Raw genomic sequence first — 7,826 nt, 5'->3', positions numbered from 1 at the left:
CAGCCCCATCTCTCTCTTTAATAAAAAAAATATTGTTACAAAATTGACAGCACAGGCTCTTTCCAATTAGCGTCAAAATGTAGCCAGATGATCTCCAGTGCATACCCTCATAGCAAATATATATTGTTTTCAGTTTATAATTAAATAACAAATTCTGAAATGCTCTTTTATTTAACAACTAGTCAAATTCATTGAAAAGAAAACTTGAACAGTAACAGTGAGGAATATTTAAAACTCACTTCAAAATAAAAATGCTGCTGGCACAATGCAGGAATGGGATTTTGTTTCTTAAGTGTTAACATGAGAAATAATATGCTTTGGATGCTTCAGTGTATTAGCAGATGAAAGTACTGGGCCAATGGGAAGAGCAATCATAGAGAAACATGTCTTTCTCAGCCATTTTTGTGCACCGTCAGGGGCATGTTTGGAGGTCACTCTTTGCAGAGGACTTCAAGTAGGTTGCACAAGTGCTATCGTGACAAAGAAATGCTGATTAGCATATAAGATGGTGGGAAGAATGGAAAAAGAACTAAAATACATATTAGCATTCTGAATGCACATCTAGCATCCAAAACATTGTCTGATCAGTGCTCACATTGCTCTTTTTGGAGCTTTTCTGTTAAAACTGGCTGCAAACCTCCAGTATCTTTGCTTATTATACAACAGGGACAATGTTTCAAAAGTGCTTCATTGGTTGTAAAGCATTATTAAACACCCTGAGGATATGAAAGACAGTATATCAATGCAAATCCTTTTTTGCTCCTCGCCTTATTTCTTCTTCAACTGGATGTGCTTTAGATCAACTCTCTGGCAGGTCATACTGAAAAGATTATCTTGCCTTCTAATAATGCATGTCTGATCTTTACATAAGTTCCACAACATAGCTGAGATTATCCTGTAATTGTAAGCAACGCTTCAGTACACTAGCATTAGCAGTGGTCTACTTGTTCCCTTGAGGAGTTGATGCTCAGGAAGAACTGACATATTTTGGGCATGCAATGTGAGCAAGAATGGAATCGAGAAAATTAACAAGCTTGGCAAATTAGAAACTAACAGTGGAAGGCCAAAGAACACAAGGAACTGTAGTTGCTGTTCATGGGCTAAACACAAAGTGCTGGAGGAACTCAGCGGGTCAGGCAGCATCAGTGGAGGGAATGGACAGGCGATGTTATGGGTCAGGACTCTTCTATAGACTGATGAAGAATACTGATCCGAAATGGCATTTGTCTATTCATAGAGTCATAGACATACAGAATGGAAACAGGCCCTTCAACCCAACTCATCTATGCCGACCAAGGTGCCCCATCAAAGCTAGTCCAGTTTGATTCATATCCCTCTAAGCAGTTCCTATCCAAGTACCAGTCCAAGTGACTTTAAATCTTTCCCCTCTCACCTTAAACCGATGTCTTCCAGTGGGAAAAGTTTGAAGAGGGTCTTTATTTTGTCCCTTCCTCTCATTTGCTTCAGTGAATTAGCTGACACTGAGTTGGAGCTCAGCCTCCAGATGTATGAATACATGGGCAGCTTGCTGGCTGAAGTTGGGGCATCATTGGTTTGGACATACAGGGAAGTTGAACAATTTCCCATTTGTCCTATAAAATAGCTCTACTCTACCGGAAAGCGTGTTATTTGTGATTAGTAGCATTGCAGTGAAATAATATTGGGACAGCGGCTGTGGTTAATGTGTAGCCTTCATTGTTACCTATCTGCACCCGACAGTGAGTCTGTGGTAGACCTGTTGGTTAACATCTGAGTTTGCCCACATCATGAAGCAAGTGTAAATCAGAGTTAAATTTCTTCCGGCAGCCAGACCTGAGGTAGATGATTCATAATCCCTCCTGATTGTTTTGTGATGTCAAGAAAGACCAGTTGTAGTGGCTGAAGCTGCATCCTTTATTCAATGGTTCAACAGTACTTTATTGTCACATGTACCTAGGTACAGTGAAAATCCTATTTTGCATACAGTTCAGTAAATTCTACTAGACATATCATACTTAAGTACAAGAGGGCAGGAAGAGCAGATTGCACTGAGACAGTGCACACGGATCGCCACGTTTCTGGCGCCATTTTATATGATTCAATTCCAAAGCTGTGAAAAATGTTATCCCTCTTGAAGTTGTTGCACAATGAACAATTCAAGGCCAAAGAGTATCCTTCGTTGTTATAACTTTTTGGGGGGGACATGGAGCTTGTGGAACCTTTAAGGAAAGTGATGTACTCAGTCACATTGGTATTCTCTGCTTACTAAGATGCTAGACAAATTAATTCTGGCTCACTAATTGTTGTCATTACCTGAGCCCTAAGTACATGGAGTTCTGTTCCATAACACATACTTAACAGTCTGCTTCGTGTTAAGAAAATATTTCCCCAGGCACTGTCCTTGAGAAGGCGATGATGTGCTGATTTGCTGAACTGCTGCACTTTGTGTTAGGAAATTGATGCCATAAATGTCAGATGAGAGAGGTTAAGATGTTTGCAGTTGCAACATTTCCATGAGTGGAAGAATCTCAAACAAGGGGACAGAGATACAATTTGGGGGAGACATTCATTTGATATTGATGTGCATTGGGACCTCTCACAAAAGTTGGGGAATCTCTCCAATTCTCTTCCCTAGAGGGTTGTGACAGCCAAATTTCTGGGGGTGCATAAAGAGAGAGTTGTCACACCGGGGATACAAGAAGAATGAAGGTGGGTGACGATGTAAAAGAGAAGTAAGCATTGAGTGCAGGAGCCCTCAGTGGCTGTACCTAATGAAAACAGGTACACCCTCTTGGGAGCTGTTGGAGCAGACGACATGTCAAGTTTCAGTGGAAGCCAGGGCTGTGACTCCAACCCTGGTGTTGAGGCTCAACGGGGAAGAGAAATGCCAGGCAGAGCCGTAGTGGTAGACAACTCGATAGTTGGAGGTGTGGAAAGGAGATTCTGCGGCAGCAGACGAGACCAGGATGGTGTCCTTCAGGGTAGTGATATCAGGATTGCTTCCAGTACCTTGTGCTAGTGAAGGTAGGAACAGGAAGATAGGGGAAATTAATGTGTGGCTGAGGAGTTGGTGCAGGGGACAAGGCATTTAGATTTCTGGATCATTGGGATCTCTTCTGGGACAGGGGTGACCTGTACAAAAGGGATGCATTGCACCTTAACTGGAGGGGAATCAACATCCTGGCGAGCATGTTTGCTAATGCTACATGGGAGTGTTTAAACTAGATTGGCAAGGGGGTGGAATCTCGTATAGGACAGTGGCACAGGAGAGGCTAGAAATTGGTATGAGGGGTGGTGTGGGAAAGGTTAGTGGACAGAATAGGCAGGTGAAAGGTGGAGAGGGAGGAAGGTTGGTTTAAATTGCATGTATTTTAATGCAATGGGCCTGACGGCTAAGGCAGATGAGCTTCGGGCATGGATAGGTACGAGCGACTGGGATATTTTAACAATGATTGAAACTTTGGTAAGGGAGGGGCAGGACTGGCAGCTCAATGTTCCAGGGTACAGGAGCTTCAGGAGAGACAGGTGGGAGGGAAGTAGAGGAGGGGGGTTTGCATCGTAGGTTAAGGAGGATGTCACGGCAGTGTTCAGAGGTGACATTACGGACGGTTCGATTAGTGAGGCTATATGGGTGGAGCTGAGGAACAAGAAAGGGATGATCACTTTGTTGGGGGTGTACTACAGACCCCCGAATAGTCAATGGGAATTAGAAGAACAAATATGCCAGGAGATTGCAGACAGTTGCAGGTCAAATAAGGCTGTTGTAGTTGGGGATTTTAACTTTCCCAATATAGACTGGCAAAACCATAATGTGAATAGACAATAGACAATAGACAATAGGTGCAGGAGTAGGCCATTCAGCCCTTCGAGCCAGCACCGCCATTCAATGCGATCATGGCTGATCACTCTCAATCAGTACCCCGTTCCTGCCTTCTCCCCATACCCCCTCACTCCGCTATCCTTAAGAGCTCTATCCAGCTCTCTCTTGAAAGCATCCAACGAAGGGTGAAGGGTGAAGGGTTTAGATGGGGTGCAATTCCTAAAGTGTTAAGGAGAGTTTTCTTAAGCAGTATATGGAGGCCCCCACATGTGAGAGGGCAACGCTGGATCTAGTATTGGGAAATTGGGAAGGGCAAGTTAAAGAAGTGTTTGTGGAGGAGCCTTTTGGGACCAGTGACCATAGTTCGATTAGGATTAAGAAAGTTATGGATCGGGACAGAGAGGGTCCACATGTTAAAATGCTCAACTGGGGTAAGGCCAACATTGAAGGTTTGAGAGGAGGTCTTGCTCAAGTTGACTGGAGCAGGTTATTTGAGGGAAAAGGAACAAGGCCAAGAAACCTCAGAATATATATGTCCCTGATAAAGTGAAGGGCAAAGCAGGCAAATGTAAGGAAGCTTGGCTGACGAGGAAAATTGAGGCATTGGTCAAAAGCAAGGATGATGCATGAGGCAGGTCAAGTCAAGTCAATTTTATTTGTGTAGCACATTTAAAAACAACCCACGTTGACCAAAGTGCTGTACATCTGATTAGGTTCCAATGGAAAAAAAAAAAAGAAACATACAGTAGCACGCAAACAGTTCACAGCGCCTCCTCAATGAGCCTCAAACGCTAGGGAGTAGAAATAGGTTTTGAGCCTGGATTTAAAGGAGTCGATGGAGGGGGCAGTTCTGATGGGGAGAGGGATGCTGTTCCACAGTCTAGGAGCTGCAACCGCAAAAGCGCGGTCACCCCTGAGCTTAACCTAGACCGCGGGATAGTGAGTAGCCCCAAGTCGGCCGACCTGAGGGACCTGGAGTTAGAGAGGGGGGTTAGAAGATTTTTGATGTAGGGGGGGAGTGTCCATTTAGGGCTTTATACGTGAATAGGAGGAGCTTGAAGTTGATTCTGTACCGTACAGGGAGCCAGTGGAGAGAGGCCAGAATCGGGGTGATGTGGTCCCTTTTACGGGTACCCGTCAGGAGTCTCACTGCGGCGTTTTGGACCAGTTGCAGGCGGGATAGGGAAGATTGGCTGATCCCAGTGTATAGGAAGTTGCAGTAGTCTAGGCGGGAGGAAATGAAAGCGTGAATTATTTTTTCTGTGTCGTCGAATTGGAGGAAAGGTTTGATTTTAGCTATGGTTCGAAGTTGGAAGAAGCTGGCTTTTACCACAGCGTTGACTTGCTTATCAAATTTTAATGCAGAGTCAAATATCATGCCGAGGTTTTTGACATGCGGTTTGACTAGGCAGGATAGACTTCCAAGACTGCCTGTTATCAATTTGATGGAGTCGGGGGGGGGGGGGGGGGGGGCGAATAGGATGACCTCAGACTTGCTCTCATTTAATTGGAGGAAGTTCTGTGCCATCCAACATTTTATGTCCTCAAGGCAGTGTAAGAGGCTGTTTAAATTTGACTGGTTGTTGGGTTTCAGGGGGAGGTAAAGCTGAGTGTCATCGGCATAGCAGTGGAAAGAAATGCCGTGCCTTTGATTGATTTGGCCAAGGGGGAGCATGTATAGAGAGAAGAGAATGGGGCCTAGGATGGAGCCTTGTGGAACTCCGCAGGAGAGGCTAGCTGGAGCAGAGGAATAACTGCCTATGTTGATGGCGAAACTCCTATCTTTGAGGTACGAAGCGAACCAGCTCAGGGCAGTGCCATCAATGCCAACCGCGTACCGGAGACGGTCAATAAGGATGGTGTGGTCCATTGTATCGAACGCTGCGCTGAGGTCGAGAAGGAGCAGGATTGCACAGTCGCCGGTGTCGATGGCGAGAAGCAGGTCATTGTGTACCTTCAACAAGGCAGACTCTGTGCTGTGGTGGGCTCTGAAACCTGACTGGAAACTTTCCAGGATGGTGTTTTGGTGCAGGTAGGGCACTAATTGGTTTAGAATTGCCTTTTCAAGGACGTTTGACAGGAATGGCAGTTTGGAAATGGGTCTGAGTTGCTAGGCAAGGTGGGGTCTAGGTTAGGTTTTTTCAGTAGGGGCTGGACCACCGCGTGCTTGAAACTGGTTGGAACAGTGCCAGTGGCCAGAGAACTGTTGATAATAGAGAGGATGCTGGGACCGGCTATTGCAATGACATCCTTCAGAAGGGCAGTGGGGGCAGGATCAAGGGGGCAGGTTGCAGGTTTCATAGCGGAGACAAGCTTTGCAAGGGAGGATAGAGTGACGGGTTGGAAGCAGTCCAATTTAGATGAACAGACTAGTGAGACAGCTAGGTCACGGGTGGGAGGGGAAATGTTCATTCTAATATTCTCAACTTTGTTGGTGAAAAATTTAGCGAATTCTTCGCACTTAGCAGGGGACCCAACTAAGCTGATACTGGGGGCGGGACATATGACAGAGGTAATTGTTCTAAATAGGACCTTGGAGTTATGAAAGTTTTTGGAAATAAGGTCGGAGAAGTATTGTGCTCTAGCAGACTTTACTGCTTCCTGGTATTTGAGAAGATTGTTTCTCAGAATTTCGAAGGAAATTTGAAGCTTGTCACATTTCCACCTCCTTTCTGATTTTCTGCACTCCCTTCTTAGGGCTTTGGTGGTGTCATTGAGCCACGGCCGACCTTTGGGCTTAGGCTTTTTCATTTTAAGGGGAGCGATAGAATCCAGGATGGAAGAGCAAGTGATATTAAATAAAGAGGCGAGATCCTCAGAGCTGAGATGGGGGGGAGAGGCCTCAATAGTGCAGATGTTGGGGGCAGCTGTGAGAGCCTCGGAGAATTTACTGGCAGTCAATGAATTTATGTCGCGGGAGTAGCGAACAGGGAGATGAGATTTTGCGGGAGATAAAGGCAGAGATGCGTCAAAAATGATAGCGCTGTGGTCCGATAGACAGGCTTCAGTAGTTTCAATGTTGTTGATTGGGAATCCGGACGATAACACTAGGTCGAGAGTATGGCCTAACTTGTGAGTGGGTCCCGTGGTGTGAAGAGTCAGATTGAAGGACTCAACCAGGTGCATAAATTCACTCACAAGAGGCTTAGTGGGACAGCAAACATGAATATTAAAGTCACTAAGAATCATGATCCGGTCAAATTTGGGCAAAATGCTAGAAATCAGATCAGCAAATTGGGTGATGAAGTCCTTATGCATTTTTGGTGGGTGATACACAAGAACAATTAAGAGGGGATAGGCTAGGCCTACTTTAATTAGTTGCACCTCGAAACTGGAGAAATGATCAGCGTTCAGGAGGCGGCAGTTGAAATGATTCTTAAACACAGTGGCTAAGCCCCCACCGCGTCCGGAGAGCCTAGGCGAGGTGAAGAAGTTACAGTTATCAGGACAGAGTTCCACGAGTGGAGCAAGCTCACCAGGGTTAAGCCAGGATTCTGTGAGCAGTAAGAAGTCCAATCCACGGGTGATGAAGAAGTCGTTGAGGATGAAGGTCTTGTTCTGTAGGGATCTTGCGTTGATCAGGGCCACTTTAGCAGGGACAGCAGGGACAGCAGGGACAGCAGGTGAGCTTCGGTCCGGTAGCGGCTCCCACGCCAGCGGGCGGAGGTTCAGGGAGACCACGCCACTGCGCTTCACACATGGCCTTGCTGGGAGCCCACGAGCCGGCAGTCCAGGGACCGGGATGATCGGTCGAAGAGCTGCATACCTGAGCTCGAGGGAGCGCCGGTGGATGGAGCTGTAAGGTCGACCAGGTCCGACTTCGCAGCGCTGGGCGAGGTAGGCCGCTGTTGGATGAGCGCGGGTGAGGTTTTTAAAATTTTCGAATGTTCCCGCGCGTTTACCCCGCCTCCTAGCGCGGTGCGTGCGGCGGTGGATGTAAGGCTGGGCCCACATATCTACCGGGAGTTGATCGAGGAGCGATCGCTGGAAGAAACTTTGTCCGGGACCTGGACTGAAGAAGTCGACG

Source organism: Rhinoraja longicauda, chromosome 2, assembly GCF_053455715.1.
Source record: "Rhinoraja longicauda isolate Sanriku21f chromosome 2, sRhiLon1.1, whole genome shotgun sequence".
In the NCBI taxonomy this organism is placed as follows: Eukaryota; Metazoa; Chordata; class Chondrichthyes; order Rajiformes; family Arhynchobatidae; genus Rhinoraja; species Rhinoraja longicauda.
Note: the sequence above shows the minus strand (reverse complement) of the source record.